Genomic DNA, 13,196 nt, shown 5'->3' with positions numbered 1-13,196 from the left:
AAACCCTGTTACTTGAACTGGGTGTGGTGGTGCACACCTTTGATCCCAGCATTCAGGAGGCAGAGGCAGGTGGATCTCTGTGAGATTGAGGCCAGCCTGGTCTAACCTAGAGAGTTCCAGGCCAGCTGGGGCTATAGGGAGACCCTGTCTCAAAAAAAAAAAAAAGTCACTTGTTCAAGATCTGTAAAATATTGACCTTAGTACAATTTCTTGACTAATAGAAAAAATGTTTGAGCCAGTAAGATGGCTCAGCAGCTTAAGGCACTTACCACCAAGCCTGACAACCAGAATCAGATACCGGGGACCCACAGGGTTGAACGAGAGACCGGATTCCTGCAGGTTGTCCTCTGACCTCCACACGTGTGCTGTAGCCTGTGTGTTCCCACATACATTCATACACACACACACATGATAAATAAGTACATGTAATTTAAAAATTACAAAAGGAAATGCCTTCATTGTGCCATCTCTGTCACGTGGTCATCAATACTTATACACCCCTAGTGCCAGGCATCTCCCTAACACCCCTCAGATGCTGTCCATTCCTGAGTGCTCTGATTGCCAAAATGCTGCTGCCGAGTTCTCTGCGTTGTCTCACAGGGCTGCAGCTACGAAGCCCGAGCTCATATTCTTCCCCTTTCCCCACCTCTTCTCCATATTAAATATCCTTGGGGCCTCTCTCAGCTCTTTTGATATTTAACACACCATTACCTGCTCTCAAGAGATTCTTTTTGTCAGAAGTATAAATGTTTTATGACTATCACCTCAATTTGCTGTGCTGCCCTTCAAAATAGCAGTTTTCTCTTTAAATGGTGTTGGGGAGATGCATTTCCAATTGTGAGTTCTCACCTTTTTAAAGGTGTGAAGATTCAAGGAAGTCCAGGTAGATTTGAGATTACCTCCCTAGATAGCTGTAGCCCTCTCTCCTCCAACCTTTCTGCCTGTCAAAGCTGTCACAGGCAGGGTCACAGAAGGAGACTTCACAGGTACAGCATTGGCAAACAAAGACTAAGTAAAGCAAATCGGCCCACCTAGAAGAAGCAAATGATTAGTGCAGGTTCTGAAGGAGCCCAGCAATCACCTGAAACTCTTGTTAAGACAAAGGTCTGGGTTCCCCCTAGCAGTTAGATTCAGGAGGGTGGAGCCTGAGAATTTGAGGGTCCACAACCTCCCACAGGATGCTGATGCTAATGCTACTGGTCTTAGGGCTGATTAAACTTGGAGATCCACTAGATTAAATGACCATGGTGTCAAAGCCAAACAAGGTGTCAAAGAATACAAGGGTTTTCAAGCAGGATAGTGTGTGGCTGAGCCTGCATGCTCTCTATACCCATCTGAGCCCACTTGGGCTGGCAGGTGCTTCTCCCATGTCTACAGCATCTCCCCAAGGGGAATGTCTATGGTGGAAGTGGAGTATTGGACATGCCATTTCATCCCAAAGAGTAAAGGAAACTTTTCCTCTGGATCTGATTTGGGCCACTAAACAAAATGATAAAAAAAAATAGCCAATTTGTTCAGAAAGTGGCAATAATCAGAGAATATAGCAATCACTCATTTAAATGCACATGTGTCAGGTGGTATGGTGCATACCTGTGATCCCAGAACTTCTGTGGCAGAGACAGAACAACAGCCACAAGTTCAAAGTCAGCCAGGTACACAGTGAGACCTGGGCTTGAAACAACAAAATATAATAATAATGATAATAATATCTGTATGTGCTTCGCTGGTCTGGACCTTTCCTAAGGACTTAAAAATGTAAAATTATACAATTCTCTTGATTTGGGGGGAGGGACGCTTGAAGTTGAACCCAGAGCCTCACATGCTAGGCAAGTATTCTACTACTGACCTTTGACTCCAGACCTGCAACCCTGCAAAATTCTAAGAAATATGATTCCCTGGAAATAGGCTTCTAAGGGAGAAGAATTACTTTAAAATGGCAATAACCACTACCTCATTTGACAATCCTGGGGCAGGCTATAGAGGAGAAGGCAGCAAAGAATCAGAGGAGGGAGCTGGACTGTCCTCAGCAAAGAGGTGTTAGAATTTGGAGGGTTTTGTTGGTTTAAAAATATTTAACACCACTTGAGCATCAAAGACTAACAAGTAACTGTGAAATTTCCTGGACCCAGAAAGAAAGCAATTTAGTTTAAGGGGAAGGAGCTGTCAATTGGTGACCAGTGTATGCAGAAAAGCAGGTTTCATCTCTGGCTGTTAAGGCCACTGCTAAATTCATCTCACCTTGCAACCCTATCAAAAGCTGCCCTTTTGTTGTAGAAAGTGGCTTTATTGCATCTGGAAATGCCAAAGTTTTCAAACCACCATCAGCTCCCATCAGAATTTAGAAGGGCTTTCATGAGAACTGGGTGTTTTCTGTTATAACCTTTAAGAGAAACTGCTATAGTGTCTACTGAGGTTTGACAAGAATGGGTGTATGTCAGCAGGTTCCAGAGCTTTCCTTCATGTTGTATTTTGGCCATGCTTGCTTCATCTCTTTTATTACTAGTCTAAATGTTCTCCTACAAGAAAAATAGTCTGCTTTTATTGAGCAATAAGTCCAGAGTCTGTTAATAAAAAATAAAGTATATTTTTAAAGTAAAGGTAGGTAAGATTCAGTCGAATAATTCATAAGACTTATATTTTTGCTACTTGATAAAGCATCAAGAATGTCTTATCGGCTCTTGCTTTGAAGAAGCTAATATAAGACTTTTTAAAGGCTCCTTCCTTTAAAAAATAATTTATTTTTTTATGTGTACGAATGTTTTACCTGCACGTATATAAGTGCACCATGTGTGCAGTGCCTGTAGAGGCCAGAAGTGGGTGTGAGATCCCCGCAACAGGAGTTAAAGGTTGGTGTTAGCCATCACGTGGGTACTGGGAATAATACCTGGGTCTCCTGCAAGAGCGGCAAGTGCTCTTAGCCACTGAGCTAACCAGCCCAGGAGGTTTGCTTCCATTGATAACTGTCTATTAGTCTTACCAATGATTCTACCACCCAAACTTCCCTACCCTCTGTTTCTACTATAGTTGCTGTACCTAAGTGCTTTGTGAACTTTTCCAGGGGAGATGCAAACATCTACTCACCTTACATAGGGCACCAATGGCAGACCAAAGTACAATTCCACCCACGTCTAGCTTGCTGAACCAATGAGCTCTTGGGGAAGGGGGGAGGGGTTACTTATAGGAGCATGGGTGATCCCCCAAACTGGAAAGTCTTACCCCGGCATGGATGATTTCTCCATACTTCATAGATGGAGTCCTCCCTTCAGTTAATCTTCCACACCATGTACTCTATCACCTCCCAAGACCAGAACACTGTGTGTGTAGCTTGGGCAGAACGTGTAGTGGAAGGTCAGGAAGGTTCAACATTCATTCGTTCATTCATTCATTCATTCATTCTGTAAGAGCTTGGGTGCCACCTATTATCTTCTAGGTGCTTGAAAATTATGAAAGAAAACAAAGACCCATATCTTCTTGGATCTTTGTCTTACATTCTAGTGGAAGAAAATGGAGAGAACACACAATCTAAGTATATTTCATATTTGAAAGTGATAAGTACTATGGGGAAAAATAAGAGAGAGCTGGGAATCTCTACACTGGTGGCAGTTCACAGTAGTAGACAGGGCAGGTGAAAGTGGAGGTACTACACAGGTTACCTTTACCTGGACAAATGTAAAGGAGTTGCTATAGGGGTCTCTGTGGATGAGCATCCCTGGAAGAGGGAGCAGCTAGTACACATGTCCTAAGGCAGGACCAAGCCTGTTGTGTTTGGAGAATTTAGCAATTGTGTTCAGTGCAGAAGGAAAGAAATAAGGGGGAAATAGTTGGAGATGATCCTGTAGGACTTGGTAACTATTGTAAGACTTTGGCTTTTATGATGAGTGAAGTGATGGAGGGGAGAGAAGAGGCAGGTGCATGAATACAGGCAAGAGATGTCCTAAGCAGTAGCTGTGGAGGGGTAAGAAGTGGCTGGATTGGAGATGGAGTGAGAGAAAGAGAGATGGGAAGATGTGATAATCAGGTTTCCATTACTGCAACAAATATCTCAGGTAGATCCACTTAAAAAGAGAAAAAAATTATTTTGGCTTACAATTTGGGAGGTTTCAGTCCATGAATCTAGTTGCTTTGGGCTTGTGGTTTGGGAGAGCACACAGCAGGGGAAGCTGGAATGAAATGCTTCCATCATGGTGAATAGAAACAAAAAGAGAAAGGTGATAGCTGAGTCCCAACATCCCTTCAAAGGCGAGCCCCTCCATGACTAGAAAATAAGCCCTAGGCTCTATCTCTTAAGGCTTTGCCACCTTGCAATAGCCCCATGGGCTGGGGGAACCAATTTCTTAACAGATAGGCCTTTCTGGGACACTAAACCCTACACAAAGTCTGCAAAGTTTTTGATTGGGAGAGTAAGGAAGACTTCACTGAGGCTGCCTTCAAGGTCCAGTAACTCCACTTTGAGTCCTTTACTGAAAGTGATCTGAATCCTAGCACAGGGCTGCCATTTGCACAGCTCCAGGGAGCTTCACTCACAGTGTGGCCCGTGGACTATGTGGATGCCAAGATTTCATTCTTCTCTTTTTCCGTTTTGTTGTTGTTGTTGTTGTTGTTGTTTGAGAGAGGGTCTCCCTGTATCCCAGCTGAACTGGAACCTGCTATGTAGACCAGGATGGCCTCGATCTCACAGAGATCCTCCTGCCTCTGTCTCCCAAGTGCTAAGATTAAAGGTATGTGCCATCATGCCTAGCCTCAATGGTTCATTCCTGAAGAGCTCAATAAAGGAAGGACAGGAAGCAAAGATGGAAAAAAAGAAGGGAGGGAGGGAAAGAGTTTCTTCATTTTCAGGGTTTTTAAAAAAAGATGAATTTTATTTATGTTTATATGTATGTGGGCTGTGTGTGTGTGTGTCTGTGTGTCTGTATGCCATGTGTGTACTACTCTCTGAGGTCAGAGGAGGGTGTGGAATCCCCTGGAGCTGGAGTTACAGGAGGTTGTGAAGTCACCTGATGTGGATGGTGGGAACCAAACTGGCCCTCTGGAAGAGCAACAAGTGCTCTTAACTGCTAAGCTGTCTCTCCAGCTGGAAAGAGTTTCTTTGGATTATCACAAATTCATTTGGAATTTCTACCCCAAAGTAGAAATAATTCATTTAAGTTCAATTAATGTTAGCATTATACTTTAAAAAGCTGCATTTTAAATTTCTGACAGGCATTTTTTTTGTCTTTCAAAGTTAAATTGTTAAATCCATCATCCTCACTTTTAAGTTCCTCTCATAAAAAGGCAGTGTTTCTTCCTGTCTGTTTAAATCATATTCCACACTGAAAATGGTTATGTAACTTAGGAATGAAAACAATGTTATACCTTCCTTTTAGCCTGTCCCCTGGGAGGCTGAGGCCTAGGGAAGAGTACACAGGAAACTCATTGAGGTAGAGGTGAAGAATCAATAGTCACAACCATAAAGCACTTTAATTAACATTTTCTTAATTAACTGGGAACTAGAAAATTCTTTGCACTAAATGTATGAAGTATCAAGCATGTTCCAGTTCTAGCCAGTTGCTAGGGACAGTAAGCAAAGGCAAAATGTCAGAGCTAGAAGAAAATTTAAAGATCCACTAGTTAAGATTCTTTCTGCAGCTCTCTGCTAAGAAAACAGACCAAGGAGAGGGGGAGAGAATGTCTGACTGGAGCCTACTGCTTTTCCCAGCAGCCAGTGACTTCCTCTGAGAGCAGATGTGAAAAACAAAATTATTGGCTTTCCAAACCAATAGAGCAACTTACTGCAACTTAGAAACCAGTGGTTGTAAACAGGGCATAGGGCTCGGGGTGTATCTCAGTGGTAGGGCAAATGCTTGGCATGCCCTGGGTTCAGTCTTCAGCATAAAAAAATAGAATGTGATCTTGTTCCATTGAGCAACGTCTTGTGTTTTATTTTTTTGTCTGTTGCAGAGCCGAAGACTAGTGCCACCCACTGAGCAGAGGCCAGGATGCTGCTAGGCATTCTAACTATGCACAGGACAGCAGTCCTCCTTGCTCCCAACAAAGGGTTATTGAGCTTAAAATGTCAACAGTGCCAGGACTGAGAAGTCCCGATCTAACCAGGCTTTTCCACACTAGCTGCATGGTTGGTCCAACTGGGTCGCCTTGTACTAACTGAATCAGAATCTCTAGGAATGGCCACGGAGGGAACAGTGGTTTGAAAAGTTCTCCTCTGCTCATATGCGCTCTGTATTTGAGTCACTCAACAACCCCCTGCCAAATTGTAAAGAAGCCAGCAACCAACCAGAGACCAAGTTTAGTTTCTACCACATATCTGCGAGAAACTGAATAAAAACACAAAAGAGGTGCAGTCTGTACCTCATCATCCCCTTTCCCACCCTGTGTTTATTGTAAGCTGGGCAATATGAGAAGAGCCAGGTATGGGTGTGACAGCAAAGAGGGGCCAAGGGAAGACTGCAGCGAGGTGCCAGGACTCCTCTGGCTGCGAAAGCTAAGCTTGTTGGTGACATTGCTGCATCTTGCATTTTGTGTGTACATCTGTGTGCCTATGTGGATGTGTGCTTACCTGTGTGTGCCCATGTGGAGGTTAAAGGTCAATGTCCAGGTCAATGTCCAATCATTCTTTACCTTATTTTTTGAGACGGGATTTTTGAACATAGAGCTTGCTGTTTCGACTAGCCTGTCTAGCCAGCGAGTCCCCAGGATCCACCCGTCTTCCTCCCAGGGCTGGGGTTATAGCCGTCACTCCCATCTTTTACATGGGTGCTGGAGATCTGAACTCAGATCTTTATGCTTCACAGCAAGTACTTTACCCACTGAGTATCTCCCCAACCTCCATTTTGCATTTCTAAAATAGTTACTTTTTGTTTTTCTTATAAAAAGAGTTTTCCTATGTAGCCCTGGTTAGCTTGGGTCTTGTTACATGCCAAAACTCAATCCTCCTGTAACCATCCTGGTAGGAATGAGGATATTCTAGAGAGACACTTGTGCCCCTTCATTTGGCTTTGACTACTGAGGTAATAGACCCCAAGTAACTGGAATTCCCCCAGGAATCTCATGGTGGAAGGAAGAAGAGGATGAAGCTCATGCCAGCCTGTGGGGAATCACGGCCGTCCAGGCCCATCTATATTTAGATAACATGGTGCTGATATGGGTATGATCCAAGATAGCTAACGCTAGATATCTGGAGGGTGATGAGCAGCATAAAATGGCCCATACCAGATGTCCAGGGACCCAAAAGTAAAGTCATGCAGTGTTATACAACCAGTTTGGCAAAAAGCCACATTTGTATGATTTCCTATCAAAAGGCCTTGGGACCAAGGGCACATGGGCTCTGTTCAGTGTGTGTGTGTGCCCTCACTCAGAGAAAATAGGTATGTCTTATTTCCCAGTGGCTCTGCAAATCTTACTTATCTCCAGGCTCTTATTGACCCTCCATTCCTGACTTCTGAACTTGGCCTCCACATAGCCAGAGGAGGAACTTGTCTCCTGGAAAGAAATTTCACACACTTCTGACTTGTCTGAGTACCATAAAGAAGAGCCCAGAGTAGAGACATGGGTCACTGATCCCCATCTTGACCAGGGCTGCTTAGTTATATCTCCTGCCTTCTGATTAAACCTAAACATCATGCCAAGATCCTGAAGGACCTGGGGGTCACTGGGCCTCTTTGTTCCTCTTCCCAGTGTCCTTAGCTGCCATGTGGGTGCTGGGAATCGAACCTGAGTCCTCTGCAAGAGCAGTCAGTGCTCTTAACCACTGAGCCATCTCTCCAGTCCCAGGAGCCACATTGTTAAGGAAACTGACTCTACCTAGAAGCCATCAACTGTCAATGGCCTCTCGGGGGTGGGTTCTTGAACCCCTCCCCCCTCATGATGGAAGGTTGACTGGCTTGATCTTGTGCAGGTCTTGTGCAGGCAACCGCAGCTGCTGAGTTCATGAGTACAGCAGTCCTATCATGTCCAGAAGGCATGTCCCCTCCATCTGATTCTTACAGGCTTTTTGCCTGTCTTCTGTAATGGTCCTTGAACCTTGGTAGGTGGGTCGGGGGGTGTGAGAGATGTTCCATTTGTGGCTGAGCACTTCACAGACAGTTATTCTCTCCACTTGACCAGTTATGAGTTTCTGAGTTAACCATTATTCCACTGTACAAAGAAACTTACGAGGTCTGAGAGCTGTACAAATCTGGATATAGAGACAGGAATTTAGAAGGCAGTTTGATACTATGTCCATTAAGCAAAAGAATAGTAGTAGGCTCACTTTTAGGGCCTGTGAGCTCCCTAACCATGGGTTCTTGGCCAGATTTACAGTACTAGGTATGTTTCCTCCTGTGGAGTGGTTCTTAAATTCAATCAGTAATCAGTTGGCTATCCCCATAACACTTACATCACTACTGTACCTATGGGCATAGCTTGTATGCAGGTCATTAATGAAGTTTAGAGCTCACAAGTAGGTAAGACTGTTGATGACTGTTTTCTGTCAGCAGCCTACATAGTGCCATCTGGTACTATGAAAGCTAGTCAGCAAGGAGGAAGCTTCCTTGTCAATACCATGATTTCTTCATGACCTGTACCAGTGTGTGTGGTGTCTTCAGCAACTGGTTCTTATCATCAGATTCTGGTGGGCAACTGTGCTGGATTGCTTTAGTTGTCAACTTGACACCTGTGTAGAGGGAACCTCAGTTGAGGACTTTCCTTCATTGGATTGACCTGTGGCCATGCCTGTGAGGTATTTTCTTGATTGTTGGTGATGTGGAAGGGTCCAGTCCACTGTGGGTGGTGCCACCCCTGGGCAGATGGTCCTGTGTTGTATAAGAAAGCAGGCTGAGTACAAGTTAGAAGAGCAAGTCAGTAAGCAGTGTAGCTCCATGGTCTGTCTCAAGATCCCACCCTGAGCTCCTCCCTGGCTTCTCTCCTTGATGAACTGTAAGCTGAAGGCAAAATAAACCCTTTCCTCCCCAAGTTGGTTTTGGTCCATGTTTTCACCACAGCAATGGAAAGCTAATTAGAAGAGTAACCAAGAGCAGCGGCAATAGCCGGTACTGGTCTCTTTGGACCCTCTGACCAACAACTTGAGGGAAGGTATCCCACATCGGAACTGAGTTTTTATTTGGCAACATATGGCATCCAGGATGAGCATTATCCCCTGTATAAGGTAACTGTGATTAAAGTCATATATGTGCATATCTTATAAAATAGTAGGTTCCCTCTCCCAATCCCTCCTCTACCTTACTCTCCCAGCTCTCCCCACTTAAACCTTCCTCCCCATTATGGTCCTTTCCCTTCATATCACTTGTGTTTGACTCTCTCCCCTCTCTTAAGATCTTTCTTCCCAGTGGGTGTAGGCAACACATGCTTTAATCCCAGTACTAGGGAAGCAGAGGCAAGTGGTTCTCTTCTCCTCCCAAACATATGGAATGCTTCACGAATTTGAATGTCATCCCTGCACGGGAGCCAGGCTAATATCCTCTGTGTTGTTCCAATTTAAGTATACGTTCTGCCCAAGTTTACTTCTATGATAAAAAAAATAATTATTTTTTTCTGTTTGCTAGAACTGGATTCACCTCTTAAAATGCATCCCCCTTCTTCTAAAACTATAATGATATAACTTAATAGTGAACATAATGTGTATGTATTACCAAGCCCAGAGGCACTGCATTCTTGTTATAACATTATACAAACATTGTGTAACTGAGACATTTAGGAAATAATCACTGACCCCCTGCAGTGATTGAGTTTCTTAATATGCCTATCGTTTATAAAAGTATTATTTAAAATTATTACATTTATTCTTTATGTGTGTGGGTGCACAAGTAACATAGTGTATTAGTCAGGGTTCTCCAAAGAAACAGAACCGGTAGAATGAATATACATATATGGATAGAGATTTATCAGCTTAGCTCACAGGATAGAGTCCAAGTAGTCCAACAATGGCTGCACCACACTGGAGAGGCTGAGAATCCGCAGTCACTCAGTCCACAAGGCTGGATGTCTCAGTAGTCCCGATCTGGCGCTGAAGGTCTGACAAATTCCAAAAGATCAGCTAGTCTTCAATCTACAGCAGCAAGATGAACTCACCAGCGAGAGAGAAGGCAAGCAGCAAGAAGCCAGGCATTCTCCTCTGCCATGGCCTTTTATACCGGCTGCCATCAGAAGGTAACACCCACCTTTAGGGTGCGTCTTCCAGCTTTAGATGATCCAATCAAGAAGATCTCTTTCATTTCAGTTAATCCCAGATCCAATCAAGTTGACACCTAGGATTAGCCATCACACATAGTTTGCATACAGAGGTGAGGAGGCAACTTTTTAGAGTTGGTTCCCACCTTCTACCTTGTGGGTCCCAGGGATTGAACTCAGGTCATTAGGTTTGGCACCTTTACCTACTGAGCCATTTCACTAACTCCATAAAATTACTTTTGAGACAGTGTCTTGCTGCTATGTAGCCCAGGCTTATTTTGAACTTGAGGCAGTCCACCTGCTTCAGTTTCCAAAGCGCTGGGATTACACACACATGTAACCACACCTGGCTGCCTGTCATTTTTTGATGTGTCTACAACTACCTTACTTCATCGTTTAGGACATGGTATTTAAAATCCAGCCTTTTTCATTTTTAACTAGACTCTAAGACCTTTTCTGTCTCTGGGCAGCAATTTTCAACCCTAAACCGACCCAGTGATTCTGTTAGGATCATTATGTTGTAACATCTGCTTTAGTACTGTGGAATTAAATTCATAGGTAGTACAACTTATCTACATTTAAATTTTTAAAAATATTTTATTTTATGTGTATGAGTATATTGCCTGCATATATGTAAGTGCACTTGTACCATGCAATGCCCAGGGAGGTCAGAAGAGGGTATTGGATTCCCCTGGAACTGGAATTATGGATGGTTGTTAGCCACCATGTGGGTATTGGGAATTGAACTTGGGTCCTCTGCAAGAGCAGCCAGTGCTCTTAACTACTGAGCTATCTCTCCAGCCTCTACATATAGTTCTAAAAGATGAATATGCACTTATCTCCTGTCCCTGCTGCACTTCCATCCTGGGGCCTGCTCTGAGCTCAGAGGCTTCTTTCTGTAAGTGGTTCTCATCTTCCCATTGTGCTAGGCCAGTGTACTGGGAAGAAATGCAGAGCAGGAGGAAAGAGATGAAGGCACTGATTGCTTGCTCTGCTGAGACAGAATTGGCCTGTCTCTACGGTAATGGCTCACCTGGGGTGGGTTGGATTTCATTATCATATGTAAGTCAAGGGGCAGGAAGACCCTTCTGCTGTTGCTTGTCCAAGGAAGTATCACCACCCCTCCTGGGTCCTTTAAATCTGCCCTGCCTCTTCAAACAGTGAAGCACTTGTGAGCAGTGGGGCTGGGCAGGGGTGGGTGATGGTGGGGGTGGTATTGATGCACATTGCTCATAAAGGGAAGCAAAGGATGTGTCATAGGAGGAATACTCTTTCAACATGACTTGTGTCTGATTGTGTCACAGACAGCAGTACTGCCATCTGTGACCTGGTTTTCTGAATGATGAATAATGGAAAAGTTCTGAATAAAACATCACTTCCCTTTGATTTACAAAGCAGTTGAATTTCTGAAAATGTGGTATACATCAAAGCTGTATAAACATAATTCATTTAAAGTAGAATTTGATTCTAGCTTCAAATGATCATAAGCAGGTCTTCCACCTGCATGAATGTCCACTGGGACACCACGCAGGACAAACAGCAATTACTTCTTGTGCAAGGCTGTCCATAGGGTGCAGCTTGACTAGGACTCTCACCCTACTCTTCAAATGTTGGTATATGCAGAGAGTTGGGCATGTCATAACAGTCTCATTTTATTTCACTGGTTCCAAAAGAAAATCAGGTACTGGTTAGCCAAGCCGCTTCATACTCCCAATCCTAGTCCTTGGCAAATACCAATCTACTTTGTTTCTATACATTTCATATAAATGGGATATACTATATATAGTCATTGGTGACCCAATGGCCAGAGACCACAAGGCAAGAATAGATGAAGATATTTTAAAAATGTGTAGTGAATGTGATAAATTGATACATGTCAATTCTCTCTCACTTTGTAACATTTCATTAGCAAGTTCATTCAATAACTGCTACATGCTAATCACACTGGGCCCTGGGGATGCAATTGAAGGCAGAGTGCAGCCCTCCAGCTTGACTTATTTCTTCTTTAGATTTAATGTAGCAGAAGAGAAACAATGACTTCTAGCTCAGTTTCTAAGTCATTTCTTTTTGTCTCGTGGAATTTTGTAAATATGAAAGTTACATGTTTATCACGTTAAGTTAGCAGAAGGAGAGCATCATTAACACAAATCATTCCCAGCTCTTTCCTCCTCTAAGCTCCCAGTACCTACTGCTTTGCTTTGCTGGGTTGTCTGGAGGTTTAGTCTGTTGGGACTATACATGCAAGGGCTGAAGAAGCAGAGACCGAAGACTATTGTGATGCGACAGTAAAGTAACTTAACAGCCATGATTCCCTTCCCTTCTTTACTAACATGAAGACAGTCCCTGATTACCTTTAATCATATTTTTTCTTACAGGGTACTCACACAAAAATACAACACTTAGTTATTATTTGTTGTAGATGAAACAGCAAGACATGAATTCAGATAGGCCAGCAGTTCCCACAAAAGAGCTTTGCGTTTTTAGTGTCACTGGACTGGGACCATATCTTTACCTGTGTCACCAACCAAGACTAGTACCTAGCAAAAAGTGATGCCCTCTGTTCACTGGAACCTGACCTCAGAAAAGAAGAAAAGTATAATTCTATAACACAGAACAAAAGCAGATTTTTTAAAAATTTATTTTTATAGCCGGGTGTGGTGGCACATGCCTTTAATCCCAGCACTCAGGAGTCAGTAGCAGCCTGATCTCTGTGACTTCAAGCTCCAGCCTGGTCTACATAGTGAGTTCTAGGCCAGCTGGGACTACAGGTTTTTGGTCTCAAAAAGACCAAAAACGAAAACAAAAAATTTATTTTTATACGTAAGAGTCTTTTGCTGAATGCAAGTGCATACAATACCTGCAGAGGCCGGAAGAGGGTATCAGATCCCCCTGGAATTGGGAGTCACAGATGGTTGTCAGCCACCATGTGGCTGCTGTGAACAGAATCTAGGTCCTCTGCAACAGCAGCCAGTGCTCTTAACCTCTGAGGCATCTCTCCAGTTCCTAAAAGCAGATGATTATTATTTTTATATTAT

At 43.5% G+C, this 13,196-nt stretch overlaps 1 non-coding gene across 1 annotated transcript; it reads right to left on the bottom strand.

Annotated features, from left to right (window-relative positions):
- Positions 1-9,390: 9,390 nt before the first annotated feature.
- Positions 9,391-9,495, bottom strand: LOC115068521. The gene has a single exon (XR_003847870.1). It is a non-coding gene; the product is annotated as a U6 spliceosomal RNA (small nuclear RNA).
- Positions 9,496-13,196: the final 3,701 nt, after the last annotated feature.

Source organism: Nannospalax galili, unplaced genomic scaffold (assembly GCF_000622305.1).
Source record: "Nannospalax galili isolate Female #2095 unplaced genomic scaffold, S.galili_v1.0 scaffold28, whole genome shotgun sequence".
NCBI lineage: Eukaryota > Metazoa > Chordata > Mammalia > Rodentia > Spalacidae > Nannospalax > Nannospalax galili.
The sequence above is the reverse complement of the archived record's forward strand: the minus strand, read 5'-3'. Positions and strand labels throughout refer to the sequence as shown.